This window comes from Lissotriton vulgaris, unplaced genomic scaffold, assembly GCF_964263255.1.
Source record: "Lissotriton vulgaris unplaced genomic scaffold, aLisVul1.2 SCAFFOLD_876, whole genome shotgun sequence".
In the NCBI taxonomy this organism is placed as follows: Eukaryota; Metazoa; Chordata; class Amphibia; order Caudata; family Salamandridae; genus Lissotriton; species Lissotriton vulgaris.
Window position 1 is genome coordinate 155,701 of NW_028240747.1, and position 17,315 is coordinate 173,015.

Below are 17,315 nucleotides of genomic sequence, written 5' to 3' on the forward strand. Positions count from 1 at the left end.
ACAAAACAAAAATAGCCAAAAGATTCGGCAGTTAAATCAAGACGGCATACTTCACAAAATACAGTCAATGTTATGATATTGGCGTGAAGTTGACACAAGGAAAGTGGTTGTCGACGTTTTGACCCTCTAATCAACGCAGGGATTAGTTGTGCCCTTGCTGCGGGGTCTTCTTCAGGACCAAGGGGTGGGGGCAGGCAACCTAATTAAAGTAGGTAAAGGGAAATAATATTAATGAAGGGGTATTATTCGAACCTATTTAAAAGCAACATAGGTACAGAATAGTTAATAGAGAAATATTCGGTGACTATATTAATTGCTCCACACACGTGGACATATGAGCCACAATGCCACTATGTTAGTGCAGCCCATTTAGAGAAAATCATGTACATCTAGATGGCGTACTTAAAAAGTCGACCCGAGCGTTAGGGTCAGAAAGCTGGCACTAGGGGTGGGGGCCCTCTTATCAAAGATAAAGATAAACAACGGTAATTCAATCAAGGGTACCTGAGTTGTTAGAGTTGCAAATGGACTACCGATGTCCTGTAGACAGTTTCTTTCATCTAGGGTGTGTCTGTAATGAAACACGCGAATTAAGAAATACACAAGCCGAGTGTGTGATGTCTGTCACATCGGCATTTGGTGAAACAGGCTTACCTGTAAGATTTAATTTTCAAGATTGATGGTTGAATGTAAAGGAATCGGTGGAAGGACCGCGCCTGAAAATAAACAGGCGAACTAATTAATATGTGAAAAAACAGTTAGGGATTACACATAGGCAAACTACTCGTAATTACATATATTGTTGTCTCTCTTCGCTATAGCTTACCGTCAATTAGACAGTATCAGAGCGTGTCCGTCTCTGAGCCGTGGTTAGTCAAACTCCGAACCGCGGGTAATGACAACTCCGTGGTATCTGTAATGGAGAAGTGTGGGGAACTATTATAAGTACCCGCGATGGGGCGTCCTTTTAGGATGTGGAAGGGTAGAGTTATTTAAAGCTACTTACTGCTACCGAGTAAATCGGGCTCGAAAATGCAGTAACGAGCCCGGTTTCCTGTTGGTAAAATCACCATGGCAATGGTACCACGTGACGCTCGTGAAGATATAATCGGTTCGGAGTTAAGATATTCTGCGGTTCGGAGTTTGACTAACCACGGCTCAGAGACGGGCACGCTCTGATACTGTCTAATTGACGGTAAGCTATAGCGAAGAGAGACAACAATATATGTAATTACGAGTAGTTTGCCTATGTGTAATCCCTAACTGTTTTTTTACATATTAATTAGTTCACCTGTTTATTTTCAGGCACGGTCCTTCGACCGATTCCTTTACATTCAACCATCAATCTTGAAAATTAAATCTTGCAGGTAAGCCTGTTCCACCAAATGCCGATGTGACAGACATCACACACTCGGCTCGTGTATTTCTTAATTTGCGTGTTTCATTACAGACACATCATAGATGAAAGAAACTGTCTACAGGACATCGGTAGTCCATTTGCAACTCTAACAACTCAGGTACCCTTGATTGAATTACCGTTGTTTATCTTTATCTTTGATAAGAGGCCCCCCCCCCCCCCTAGTGCCAGCTTTCTGACCCTAACGCTCGGGTCGACTTTTTAAGTACGCCATATAGATGTACATGATTTTCTCTAAATGGGCTGCACTAACATAGTGGCATTGTGGCTCATATGTCCACGTGTGTGGAGCAATTAATATAGTCAGCGATTATTTCTCTATTAACTATTCTGTACCTATGTTGGTTTTAAATAGGTTGGAATAATACCCCTTCATTAATATTATTTCCCTTTACCTACTTTAATTAGGTTGCCTGCCCCCACCCCTTGGTCCTAAAGAAGACCCCACAGCAAGGGCACAACCTATCCCTGCGTTGTTTAGAGGGTCGAAACGTCGACAACCACTTTCCTTGTGTCAACTTCACGCCACTATCATAACATTGACTGTATTTTGTGAAGTATGCCGTCTTGATTTAACTGCCGAATCTTATGGCTATTTTTGTTTTGTATAATACTGCCAATACAGTTTTGCTAAATTGACTGATTTTACTGTCACTAATACCTTTCATCTCCACATCCTCAATTGATCACCACCTCCCTCCCTTCTCCTCCCCTGGGGCACTGTACAACCACTAACTGCGCTTGACAATTTGTTGTGTATATTCATTATACCTTATCCCATTGTGAATTAAAACAGTGTGGATCCATTCAGTGTTTGGTAATTAATTCTTTGATTTGTGTATATTGTTCTACGTTCACACTGGGACCCCTTCCTCCTACTACTTACAAAGTGACGCATCTAAGCATATTTCTGGAATGCATAGCAAATAAATGATCTCTCTATTTAACCTTCTTCATGTTCTTAACTGTTTAACCCTCTTCATTTTCTTAAACCAATCCAAAAAACAAGGGATGAGTTTTGACCTCCATCTCTGCAAGTGAAGGGTTGTTTCCATTTTGTTGACTCGATCCCGTCATGCGTTTTTGATGTAGAAAGTTCTCTCTATTTATGACCAGGCACTACCATCACACAATTGCACCACATTTTATTCCTGCATTTAGGAATATGTGCTCTGCTGAATGCAAGATTTTCAAACATATCATGGATGGTTCCACCCACACTGTTCTGTTTAATTGCTTTACAGGATTCCCTCGTTTGAAAAGCATAAAAACTCAGTAACACATGGATGTTTGAAATCTTCATATGATTGATTGATTGGTTGATTGATTGATTGATTGATTTAAGGATTTGTAGAGCGCGCGTATGCCCTGGGGCATCTTGGCGCTGGGTCAGATGCATAAAAGTCTAGGCCTGCCAAGTGGAAAACGGGGCTAAGCCAAGAAGAGCCAGTTTTTTGCGGCTTTCCTGAAGGCTAGAAGTGAAGGACTATTTTTTATTGGAAGTGGCAGCTGGTTCCAGGCCTTGGCTGCGTGCAGCAGGAAACTTCTTTCCCCCCATCCCAGCTGTTTATATCTGAGGGTTGTGATCAGTTTGGCATTGCTAGATCTGAGGATCCTTGTTAGTTCATATTGTTTTAGGTTCTGTTTAGAAAGTGGGAACCGATCCCATGAAGGGCCTTATAGGCCAGGCAAGCCGGCTTGAAACGCATCCTTTTCTCCATTGTAAGCCAATGTAGACTGCTGAGTCTGTGGGCTACAGGTTTGTGCTTAGGAATGTCCAGAATCAGCCTAGCCGCTGCATTTTGTAGTCATTGTAGTTTTAGCATCAGTTGCTTCTGCATCCCTGCATACAAGGCGTTCCCATAATCCAACCTCGAAAGAGCCAGCATGGTAACCAAGGTTTTGCGGGTGTCTACAGGAATGAACGGCAGTAGCTTTTTTTATCAGTTTTAAGGTGTACCACACTGAGGAAGTCAGCTTGTTTGTCTGGGCTAGAAATGGGAGTTTATCGTCAAGCACGAAGCCCAGATTCTTAACTTTATCCACTGGTGATGGGCTATCGCCCAGGCTGTCCAGCCACCACTTCTGTGACCAGATGTTGGGTTTTATCCCGAATAGCATTACCTCTGATTTATCTCCGTTTCATTTCAAACAGTTTAGTTGCATCCAGTCGTTAACTTGTTCCAAGCATTTCCGAAACCTCTCTGCTGTTTCGTCTATGTTTTTGGAGATGGACACCACTATTTGGGTGTCATCGGCGTAGGAGACCGGAAGAAACCCACAGTTTCTGATAATTGTAGCTAATGGGGCTACGTATATATTGAAAGGGTGGGGCTTAAGGAGGAGCCCTGCGGCACCCCCCATGGACACTTAAAGGATTTGGAAGTGCAATCCCCTATTTTAACTATGAAGGTTCTGTCTCTAAGGAAGGATACAACCAGAGCAAGGGTAGAGTCGTGGACCCCCTGATCGGCGAGGCGGGACAGGAGTGTACCATGGTTGACGGTAACGAAGGCTGCCAATAGATCTAGCATAATCAAGGCAGCCTTCACGCCTGCGTCCAATACACTCCTGATCTCTTCCACTGCCATGATCAATGCTGTCTCAGTCCCGTGTTCTTCCCTAAACCCGTACTATGATTGGTCTAGGGCATGGGTGGACCTGAGGAACCTTGTCAGTTGCGAGTTTAGAATCTTTTCCAGTACTTTTGCCAGAAATGGTATTCTTGAAATTGGCCTGTAGTTAGCCGGGTCTAAAGGATCCAGATTTGGCTTTTTCAGCAATGGTGTAACAGATGCTGTTTTCCAACCATCCGGGTTAGTAACCAGTAGGTATATATAGTTAGGACCTAGTTACCATAGGAAATTCTGAACATTCTATTGGGAATAACTTTGGCGCCGATTGAGGGATTTGCCTGTAATTTTCTTTAAATGTGCCTCGCTGCGCTCCGCTCCTTCCCTGAAAATTTCGGGGGGATACGTCAAGCGGGGGCCGAGAAAAAAGGGGGTCCCAAAACGTGTTTTCCCCATGTTAATTTCCATAGGGACATTCTGACAAGGCTACAGCTCGAACGGCGGAACGGAATTACACCACATTTGGCAAAATGGTAGGGACTGTTATGCAGCAGTGCCTTTTGTATGTTTGGTAAAAATCCCTCCAGTAGTTCTTAAGAAAATTGATTTTGAATATGAGTGAGTGATTAAATGTGTCTTACTAAATGCATGGGTTAGTGACTAATCTGTCTGAATGTGTGCATCAGTATGTCTGTTGTTGTGTAAGCTGCTGCATGTGTTGATCAGTAGCTATTTGAGTGGCTATATGGGTTATTGATTGGTTGCCCAAGTATTTGAATGGGAGACTGAGTGTGTGTGTGGGTGGCTGGGAGGTGTGTGACTCTGTGCATAGATGTGTGAGCAGTTGATTCCCTGGGTGTATGAGTTCAAGAGTGCATGTTGAAACAGTTATATGGGCGGTTGACTGTGTGCATGGGTGTGTTGGTGAGTGAATGGATATCTCAGTGCTACATGTCCAAGTAAGTACATATGTAAAACACAGTGCATGTGAGAGTTGGCATATATAAATGACTATACATGAGAGCCAGTGAATGTGCGAGTGGCTGTATGGATCATTGTGTACTTGTATCAGTGATTGTATAATTGAGTAAGTATGTGTTAGTATATGTTTGAATAAGTAAGGTGTTGTGTGTATAACTGTATGGTTGACGAAATGGAAGTGTGATTGATTCTTTGCATGACTGACTAGGTGCGTGAGTAACTCCATGGATGAGTGGCAGTGTGTGAGTGTCTGTATAGGTGTATGAGTGCATATGATAGTGTTGTATTGATGAGTGACTGTATGTATGAGTGATTCTATGAGTGAATGAGTGAATGTGTGTGTAGACCTAGGAATCAGTGACTGCGTATGTAGTAACTGGTATTGGTGTGTCAATGGTTTCAAGAATGGTAGTCTGTATTTAACAGTGGGTGTATCAAAGGTAATATTAGAGTGTGAGGAGGTGCATCGTATTATCGCATGAATGATATCATCAGTGATGTCATCAGTGATGTCAAATGAGATGTCATCAGTGGTGTCATCAGTGATGTCATTTGAGATGTCATCAGTGATGTCATCAGTGATGTCACTGACCATGTCATGAATGATGTAATATGTGACATCACCAGCAGTGGATTGCGGGTGCGCAAAATATAGTTAGTACAACTAACTATATAGGAGCAATTTCAATGGTTTTTTAAATGCTAATTCCTAACTATATAAGGCCTAAAACCTATGGTTTTTTAAGTGAATATATATATATATAATATATATACACACACACATATATATATATATATATATATATATACACATATGGAAGATTTCATCCAGGGCGCTCCTGCCATCCCCCAATGCCCAGGAACAAACGAATGCTGACTCAAAAACGTGCAGGTGATTGATTTTATTTAGAGTTTCAGCAGCCTGCCTGTATTACGAGTTTCAGCCTATATATATATATATATATATATATATATATATATATATATATATATATATATATTACCTACTGGCGGTCGCCAGTAGGTAGTTATCGTTAGGATTTTTTTCAATGTTAAATCTCAAAATTCTATTTGGAATAACTTTGGCACCGGTTGACGAATCTGCCTGAAAATTTCCTGAAAATGGCCTCGCCGTGCTCCGGTCCTTCCTTGAAAGTTTGGGGGGGATTCGTCAAGCGGGGGCCGAGATAAAAGGGGGGTCCCAAAACGCATTTTCCCCATGTTAATTTCCATAGGGCGGTCGATTTCACTTTTAGCCCGAACGGCTGAATGGATTTCCACCAAACTTGGCAAAATTGTAGGGACTGGTAGCCCGATGTGCCTTTGCTATGTCTCAAGATATGTGCTCCAGTGGATTTTGAGTAATTTAGGTTCAAAAAAATATATATATCTATAGGCGCTCTCTGGTGCGCGCACCGGTGAGCGCTCCAGGCGCGCCACGCGACTTGCGCGCAGGAAGCTGATTGGCTCTCAGTTGTCTGTAAACATTCTAAACAGTCCGGAGCGGCCGCCATCTTGTGTCTCGGTAGGATCGAGACACGAGAGGTGGCCAAAACAAAGGGGGAAATTACCATAAGGGGGCAGAGTAGACACCCCCTGTACCCCTAGGTTTGATGTGGGGGCCATTAAAGGGCCCCGCGGGGTCTCACCTTTTTTTTTTTTTTCGATTTTCGCGGGGGAAGCGCCTGGTACGCGCACCGGGGAGCGTATCGTGGAGGGTACTATGGAAAAATAATCACTTCAAAAAATTGTATGTTTATTAATTGTTTTTTTTTAAAAAAAATTATTTTATGTAAGTACCTACATATAGGTACTAATGAAGAGACTTAAATTTAATGTACACCATCTTCTTTGTAGACATCTTGCATGTTGTTATTGTATTTTTTGTGGTATATGGAATTCATAACATAGTCTGTCTGGAAAGGAGAAACAGATCTTTTAAGCACTCCCTGAGAATTTCTAGGGGATCATGAGTAGTCTATCCTGCTCCCTTATGAAAATGAGGTGTAAAATATTCATATGAGATAATATAGTGGGAGAAAGGTAGTAACTATGAGTAAACTTACTATGTAACAGAAAAATAGTTGAACAGTATACTATAAGTCTCACTTTATATTTTAAACATTTTTGGTAATACTTTATGAATTACATATAAAAATGAATATTGTCTCAAACAATTTGAAATTATTAAATATAAATTTATTCCTCTGATTCTTTTTCATAATTTAATAAAATTTCTAACATAATATTGTCCGGAATTTCCTCATAATTATAAGTACATGATTCCATTTCTTCCAAACATTCTATTAACTGTTCATCCAAAGAGTCATCCATGAAATCAACTTCATCTTTTTGCTCTTCTGGTTTTTCCACCTTTATAAATAGCATTTAAAAAACCTATGAAATTCACAGAAAAAACCATAGGTTTCACACCAGTTATAGTTAGGAATTAGCATTTAAAAAACCTATGAAATTCCGCCGCCCAGAGCCTCAGTCCCAAATGACGAAAGAGCAGACCCGTAGTTATGTGCTTAGTCAAGGTGCTTTATCACATATATATTACAACACTTTCTCCCCCTTCAAGGAAACGATGAGTCGCACACGCAACACAGTGCTTTCAAAGCATTTATTCGAGCAATTCTGGGCAATCCTGACGCGTTTCATTCCATCTTGGAACTTCTTCTGAGGTGAGCCCTGGCAAAAAAGAAACTGATTGTGAGTCCCCACAAGTGCAGATCTTTAACCATTCTCAGCCCTCTAGTGGGCATCAACATGATAATATTTAACAGTGCATGATGGTATGTGTGGTTTTCATAATTCAGTCCAAACATTACGAACCCTCCAGTGGGATGCCTTTTTTAATTTAAATGTCTTGATGGAGCTAGTCTCCAATTCCGTGTTGCTCCACACTGCAGTCCCACTTTCAAGACTGCTGCGGAACCATGCCAAATTCCAGTATCTGGCAGCGCCCGTTACCCAAGGTTCGATATTCACGAGTCACAAAGGTGGTCCAAGGCTGGGTAATGGCAGCGCACTTACTGGCTGGCATTCGAATAAATGCTTTGAAAGCACAGTGTTGCGTGTGCGGCTCATCGTTTCCTTGAAGGGGGAGAAAGTGATGTAATGTGTAGCGGCTTGGTCCTGCCGCAGAGCTACGCACTGCCAGTAAGTGCGCCGCCATCAGCCATTACCCAGCCTCAGGCGTTTTATTCAAGGAGTGTGGGGCGCACCTGACGCGTTTCGTTTGACACTGCAAACTTCCTCAGAGGTAAATCCCCGATGGTTAAGCACTGTTCGGGGGCCACTCGTGATCTAATTAGAAGCAAGTCCGGCCCTCTAGTGGACAGCCAGGTTGATGGGTAAGTACGGCATGCTGGTCCTTGTGGTCCACGTATTCAGTGCTTATGACGGCCTGATGATTGATGTTTGCCTCTTAAGTCACTGTCTTGCTGAGAGATTCGATTCCCAGTCGTGCAGTTCCTTGCAGTTGGACATTACCATGAACTGCATTTGTGACATATATATATATATACATTGAGAAAGAAAACTATGGTTTTCGAAACGCGTCTGACATAGCATTGAAAAATAAAATACCTGCATTCCACGTTCTTCAGGTGTCTGTGGTTCATCCTTTGGCAGGGCGCCGGCTGGGTCGTGCAGAGAGGATTGAAGGCATCCATATATATATACACTTCTTTATGATATTAAAGAAGTCAGAGGGGCAGAGTATAGCACTGTTTGTGGAAGAATTGAAAACCATGGTTCGAAATCCAGAGGGGCTCCTTGCCTTGTTCTGTGTGTGTGTTCACAGGGTGTCCATGCATCCGCTTCCACCAGGCCCCCTCACCCTCAGGTCAAACAATGCTGGATTTATCAATAGAGGAATAGAGATGCTAATTGCAAGATGCCATTGTGATTGGTCTGGTGTCTTGTGAAAATACATGGGTCCTGCTTTACTTGACTTCAACAAGCAGTGAAAAATCAAAGAAACGGCTTTGAGGCAGCCAAGAAAAAACTTAACGGGAAAAAGGAGTGATTTAACTGATGTTGTTCCTGCGCTGTTGCGAACCCCTGTGGAGGATAAGACTTGGCACCCTCCGAGCCCGGAGGAAGTGTGGGATTGGTTGGATGGTTAGGTGCCTTGCAGGATCAAGAAAGAATGTAGGACTCTCCCATAGTGATCATCGACTTATGAGAGAGCATACATTTGACCATCTTCTGCAATTTCACCTCAGGGGAGGAGCAATGGCAACAGTGGGGGGATGGGGGAAGGGACAGTCAGCTCAAGCAATGGTCTGTTCCTGGGGATTGAGGACCACTCAGAGTATTGACTCAAGCGGGGTGAAGGATAGCTTTAAGGTGCAGATCTCCTACTAATGTTCCTACTTGAACCATGTACGATCAATGCAAATAGATTAGGGAGCTCCTTTCATTGTGAATTGTTGCCATGGTGAACTTGTACATGGGTAGAGGTTTCCCTTGTAACTATTCTATTTTTCACTTATGGGCGATGATATCTCTTTTCATTACAGCACAGTTTGAAGTTGCTGAATTTTTCTATCTTTAATGGAAAAATAGGATATTCAACTTTCATAAAGACAAATTCTGATACGGGATACAGGGAAAGTTTGCACAAAGTACTCAAATGGGACTTTCTCTGCTATGTATGCTGTTGGCACCTGATAGCACTAATTCTAAGTACAATGTTTGGATGACAGGCACTTCTTGCATTGGGGGGGTGGGTAGTTCTATATGCACTGTGCAGAAGTGTGGGGACAGATCTTGGAAGGATGGGGACTGAAATCCATGTGTGTATCCAAAGAACGTTAATATGGTAGTTGCGGAAAGAGCTTTGCAGTCCACTATAGGTATAAGACTAAAAGTTGGATTAATGCGCCTTCTCACGTGGAACGTAATCCTCCTTGATGACAGAATACAATGAGGAGTCATTTTCAAATGGCTACAGAGGAACAATCCAGTTATAGTCCTGCCACAAGAAACCCACGTAGAGGTTAACAAATATAATTTCATTGAACGGGAAAATATAAATGGCGGAAGGAGAATTTCATTCAGTCCTGTTTATGAGGATGGCACTATTAATGATTGACAGGACAACAATAGACTGGATTGGTACACAGTGGCTTCTGGGATGTAGGATCAGTAGAAGATTGAGGTTCTATTTGTGTATGCCCACAGGATTACATAGGGTAGTGCTCAAAAGAATTGAGGGGCCCATGTTCTTCTAGGATCACGATCATGTGCCCTCAGAGTGAGATTCTTTAATTATTGAGATCAGGGCGCTATTTGAAGAAGACGAGGACCTATCCATGAACTTTAGGGTCTGACTTCACCCAGGGAGCCAGAGGCAGTCCGAAGAGAGAGGAAATGTTTTGATGGGGTAAAGAGGAAACTAGACTTGAAATACATGATGCCATTTGCAGACAAACGTTGTCCAATAGTAGAGGGGATGTGACGCATTCATAGGCCGGAAGAGTTGTGCTGCTGACTGGATGACTGGAACACAAGGTGAATAAAAAAGGCCTGAGGCTGAGGTATTGGCAACAAGGACCAGAATAGTTTTGAAAGTGACTCAATAGCTAGGAGACCACTCTTCTGGCACAAGAGCTCCATTTCCTGAAGGAGTTAGTATGTCTCCATAGAAATATGTCAGAGACATTTACTAGTATAGCATCTGGGCATTAAAGCATTAAAACTGATCTGGATCAGGGCACTAACCTCACGTCCTCACAGAGAGAGGGAGAATGTTTTTGTGCTCATTTTTCACGTTGATTTCTTTGTTAAATGGCGCCCTCTTTTTCCTTGAATGGGTTGTGGCTGATTATCCTAAAAGAGATGGGGTGAGATCAGTGGAACACTCCCTGATCTTTGTATTTCTGGGGTTACCACCCAAGTTGAATTACCCTTCTCTATAATAGAATCTGGATAGGGCTGTTGCTCGCTATGGTCTATGAGGGATGGCTGCAGTATAGAGGAGATACTTTAGTTATGATGAGGAAATGGGCACTACTTGCATTGAGTTGGTGGCTGGTTCTACGCAGACTTCAGCGAAGGGTAAGGCGAGGGGCAGATTGGAATATTACTCTTGTAGTTGGAGTTTATGTTTTAGGACCATGTACTGAAATTCTTGTTTTTTTCCAGAAGATTGTGGACTGTTTATGCACACATTACATTTGCCCTTTAGGTGACACATAGCAATGGTAAACGTAAGTTCCTTACCTGAAAAATAAATTGATTGTCCAATAAAGATAAGAGTGTTGTGGTCCTACAGATACTCCTCAGGCACAACCTGATTTATTCCTGCTTCAAGAAGCACATCCGGTTGGCAATGGTTGTTGTTTCATTGGCTGTGGTAAATACACATTGCTGGGGCATTAGGTTGTTCTTCAGGCTCTTGCAGAGTCGCACAACTGATAAGAAATCAATGAAATGTAAATTTGACAAACTCTACATTGGTGACTAAAGTTGCTACCACCCTGCTGCCCCATGGGTATGAGATGGGGAAATGATTGTAATAGCCTTAGTTGATCTACTCCCATTTCTACAACGTGTTATAGTGTAGCATCAGTGTAGTCTATGGAAGGGAAAAGTAAGCTCTGAAAGTAAGAAGCTCTGCACCGGTATAGTCAGGAGTTTTTGGAGAAGAATGGAGGCAGCACCAAGCACGAAGTAAGACAGGAACAGAGTTGTATCTAAAATATATATTTTTGTTTTTATTTTCCAATTTTCAAAGTGCACACGACAGCCAACGTGTTTCGCTCCCCAACCATGGGAGCTTCGTCAGGGCAAAAGTAGTGGTTAGTCTTGCTGAGCGCAATGAGGTTGACAAAGAAGCTGGCCAATGTAGTGATAAGGATGCTAGTGCACTGATTCCAATTTTCAGAATAGAAGTATAACCAAACGTCACGGGCCGACAGGTTGATTACGCCAGTAATGTGAAGGGTTATTTCTCAAGGTGCATATTAAAGTATTAAGTGTACTGGACGAAGGGCAACGTATGTGCAGTCCTTGGTAAGCTGCTGCCACACGTGCTCCAGAATTTCGATTCAAACAGGAGCTGAACATGTGAAACAGAAACTGAACTTGAAACTCTTCAGAACTATCTTCTCTAGTTTTGTGCACTTACAGGAAGATTAATTTACATAGCATTGAGGACTGGAGAAAGCTTCAACCAGGACCCGGGTGGGCTAGGAGCTCCCACATTGACGAGGTCAGTCTGGCATTTTCAGGAGAGGTTGCCACCATGGACATCATTTAGGGGTTGTTAGCTTGCCCCTTGCTACCCTTGACACTTCTTTTGTGACCCCTGGCATCAAAGATGGCAAAATCAGTGCTTGGAACACAGAGGCAGCTCGCCCTAATGGACGTTGTTTGGTGCTATTATTCGTTATTAGTGTAAAGAAAATGGAAAATGGAGTATAATTAGCTAGAGTATGAACCTATCTGACAGTTACGCTAAGTAAACAATACTTTAAAATCAATGTTGTATGCTTGCTTGTAGGTGAGTGCTTTTACCTGAGAGAGAGTGTGTGTATGTTTAAGCATGTGTGTGTGTGTAAATCAAAGTAAAAGTCATATGGTGTATGAGGTCACATCTGCTACCCCTGGGATTTTCGTGAATTGACACCAGAGGTTGCAGCCATTGCAGACCAGTTTTTGAAGCGCTGTGACTGCCTTGCTGTAGCCGCCTTCGCTGTGGCTGCCTTGGCTGCACCCTCTAGCTCCCCATGAGCAGAGAAAAAGAACAAGAGAGAAAGACGTTAGGAACAAATAGTGTTGGTAAATAGAGAGCAAAAGAAGAGGATGTGACCTTACGGCCAGAGCTGCCGACTTTGTAGCTGGGGAACCAGGTTCGAGCCGCCGCATTGGCTTAGCACCTTGTGATTCTGGGCAAATCACTTAGAGCCTCCTTTATAAAAAGTGACGCATCGCTGCGAGAAAACAGCGATGCTTAACTTTTCATTGCACCCTTTTTGCGACACCAACAATGTGTCATATTTACAGTATGATGCATCATGTCGCAAGGAGTTACAGCTACGTCAGTATTTCTGATGTATCTGTAGGCGCAAAAATGACGCATTGCTGGAGTGTGTTACAAAAGGGACGCAACTCCAGCAATGGGTTATTACACATGGGCAAGTCCCATGTTAAATGTTCCTGCGTCGGTCTTTGCCTGCCTTGAGGCAGGCATAAGATATTGACGGCTTTGAGTCCTAGAAGTGGCGCAGTGTAATCTTATAGATTTCACTGCGTCACTTCTATGACCTTTTCTTGCGTCAGAATGTTCGTCCTGCATACATTATACCTGGCGCAGGTATAATGTGGCACAGGTGTTTACAAAGTGACACATCTACCTAGATGCGTCACTTTGTAAATATGGCGCAAAATGGTGCTGATGGTGTGTCACAAAGAGTGACACACCGGCAGCGCAAAAGTGACGCATGGGCCCCTAAATTAGTCCGTTAATCTCCCGGTGCCTACCAAAAATGAATGTGTCCTTGTGTAACGTAACTGGTGCGCGTGTAAAGTGCACCAATACCTTCGGGTCGAGTTCACGCTACAAAAATGTGCACACAAAAAAAAGGAAAGAATGAGAGAGAGAGAGGAGGAAGACAGATTAGAACAAAAGGGATAAGAGGGCCGAGGAGCAAAGGAGAAAGACACACTGTATAGAAAGAGAGAGAGGGGAAGAAGGGAGGGAGAGGTTGGAAAGAGGAAGTGGCATAACAAATCCTTTGGGGCACTCTGCAAGGTAGGGGGAGAGAGACACCCATGCTCTCACTCCACCACCAAGTTCCCACTTCATTATGTTCAGGTAACTATCCACAGCAACCTACCACCTTTAGTATAAATGTATGGTTCAGTGATACAGTTAACACCAGAGACCAACATGCTCTGTAGTCAAATAGAGAATGAGACATACAAAAGCCGGTTTTATATGGCATTAACATACACATTTGTGGTTGAGAAGTCATGATTAAACAGTCATCGCTGCCGTCCATACGTAAGTAACTAGCATTGGTATAATATTATCTCACACCCTTGGCATTTCTTGTGCTAGGTCCAATATTTCTCGCTTCCAGTCTAACTCTCACACTTATTACTTTGTTTAGGCTTGGGTCAATGTTGGAGAGGTCACAAACAAACCCCTTTTTTTAATGGGCACCCCCTACCGCTGGTACCTACCTGTGGGTAAGGTGGTGCTTGGCACTTCTAAATCAGAAAGGGGGACTATCTTGTGAGTCTGTAGTGAGGATTGCAGTTCTCCATTTCCATCTACCACTTTGAACTTAAAAATAAGGGAAATATTTACAAGCCCCTATCGCCACGGCAGCGTCACTTTTTACAACGTTCCTGTGGTGATAGGGGCTTCGCCTTATTTACAATGCAGCGTTAAGCCACTTAACGTGGCTTTATGCTGCCTTGTAAATCACCCCCTTTCACGCTATGCTTAGAGTGAAAGGGGAGGGCAATGGGTGTTGCTGTGGGCGTTCCACCGCAAGACCCATTGATTCTGACACTGCCCCTATTTACAAGGGAGGCGTCAGACAGCGCCAGAATTAAGAGCAGGGAAAACCTGATCTTGTGTCCTGCGTTGTGCAGCACATATGAAAGCAGCTGAAGGCCAATGATTGTTTATGTACAGGAAGTTCCCCCTTCCTGCACATAAACAATCATTTAAAAAAAATTCAGTTTTGCAACTTCTATGTGTGCTGCATTAAACAGCACACATAGCAGTTACAAAACAGCATTTCAGATTGTTTAAGTGCAGGAAGGGACTGCGTTGCGTTGGTGCTAAGCTGCTAAGTGTAGCGCCAGTGCAGGGGAAAACGCAGGGCTGCACCATATTCTTGTAAACAAGGTGCAGCCATGCGCTTCTGAAGTGGTGGAGTGAGGCATTAAGCCAGGGAGGCTAACGCCTCACTCTGCCACTTCCCATGTAAATATGCCCCTAAATTCTATGACAAAGAGGACTTTGGCATTTTTGTGAGATGCTTCAGTGTGTTTTTTCTGCTGCCAAGTAATCAGTCAGATCATCACAGTTTGAATACTGCCAGTACTCCACTTATGCACCTCTACCTGGATAGCTGAGATCTCCTCTGTAGATTACAGCGTCTAGATCTATTCATTCCATACATTATATGGTAATTAGGTTTTTCTGGATACTCTCTTCTCTATCCTTGGTGTTTATCATTTCTTGGGCATCCTCAGGCTGGCCATTGATAACTTTTCTTTATACTGCGACTGGAGGGTAAATGCACCCCCAGAAGACTTCTATCAGCAAACGTAGACTGGGGATAGGAGACCTAGCACTCTTCTGGATTTTCTTAAACCTCTCCCTATCTCTGACTCTGAGCCAATTGTGTCAATATTTGTAACCAGCTTTTTGGACAATGCCATCAAAGAAGTCATAGATAGGGCTGATATTCCTTGCCACGCACAGTTCTGGCCTTGCTCTTCATTTTTTGGCTACAATAATCAACTGGATCACCAGGAGGCCCTGGGGCTCATTTGCAAGGAGGTTCTGTCTGACTCCTGCTTAGAGGCTTGATAGAGGAAACTCACTCATTAAGGACATAAGTAGAATTATGAATGTTTAGGTTTATATGGTTACATTTTAGATCTGCAGGTCTATAACTTGCAACACTATACTACAAGTGACAAATGGGGGTGGGGTCGCACACTACTCACACACTATACTACAAATGCACCAACGCTTACCGAGCCTTGCTGGATTTTACTTCCTTCACCTGTCCTTGACCTGCCTAGGCTGGCTTCAGAACAAGAAGATCTCATTGGGCACCCACTGGGCCGGTCCAGGGACAAGATGGCCTTTGGAGGCGGCTACAAACCAGCCAGTGCCTTGGGATTTGAGAAGGATAGGCGGCAGCAGTCAACAACAGGCGGCTGACATTGGGTAGGGTGGTGCAGGAGGGCTGTGCAAACGCGCCGATGCTAGGGGCCGGCAGAGAGCCACAACATCCTACCCATCCATAGGGTGGAAGTCATTGGAAGAGATGCTGTGGCTATTTTGTCTGCTGGGATGGTGTCAAGGAAGGGCATCTATTACTTTGGTTTTCCTCACCTCTTCCTTTGTTCTCTAGGGGCCACTGTCACTTTGCATTTCTGCCCTTTACTGCTCTCATTCTCACATGCATCTTCCAGCTTCTTCTATCAACCTGACACGCTATTATCTCCAAATATTTCTCTTCGTGGTATTTTCCATTCAGCTCACTCAAGTTTCGTTTTCTTCCCGCAGTCCTCTCTATTTTCCATGCATCTCTCACACATTTTGTGTATCTCTGGTCACCATGTCCCTATATAGCTCTTTCCCTCTCCCTTTGTTCGCCTCCTCCTCTCATTTCTGCTCTCACTTGTCCCGCTCAAGCTTTTTTCCCATTGTTCAACTTTTCGATTATTGTCTCTATCCTTAATGTCTGTCATTTCGTTGTTTCTGTTAACCTTTTCTTTGTTTTGTCCCTTTGGTATGTCGTATCCATCTGCGTTTTTTCAAGTCCATAGTTTTTACCACTCTTACAACCTTCGCTCATCTTGTATTTCAATGTTTCTTTTTCTCAATACTTTCTATATTTTGCTCCTGCTGTTTAATCTTTTTCTTCATTCTGTCTATTGCTTGTTTTCGGTCTCTTTCTCATTGCACCTCCTCTTATCCCTGTTAGCTTCTGTGATAGTTTTCTTCCCTCCTCTTTTTTTCCTTTCCTTTTCTCTCTTTCATCATTAATGTTTACATTTTTTCTTTCACCACGCTTTTACTTTTCACATCTTTCACTCTTCTTTTGCCTCACTCTCACTTCTTGTATGCTCTTCTTTTGTTTGTTTGTCTGTTACCATGTTGAGACCTTTTTACTACAAATTGAATGTAAGATTCTCTCACACAAAGAGGTAAAGCACAGAAAGCATCAGTGCAGGTGAACCTAACACAGAATAGATTCGGCTGAGTAGAGCATGTTTCCTATCATGCAGAACAGGAACTACGCACACAGCAGTGCTCCAAACGTCCATGACACAGTGCTCCTAGAATGGACAGTGGTTTTGTCTAAAAAATTAGAACTGTCTGAACGTGTTGAGTATGGCCTCCTAACAGATATGTATTTAAGCAATTCCTCAAACATGACTACCATTCATCCTCAAATGTGATCATTTAGATGTAAAGCTGTGCACAATAATAGGTCTAGGTGGCATCATAGGTAGTTGGATTATGATTAATAAAATAAATTTTTAATACCCTGGCATTGGGGCTCTGACAGTTTTCATTTATAGGTTTTTCTGCAATCTGCCGAGTTTAAGACGTGCATTTAAAAGTT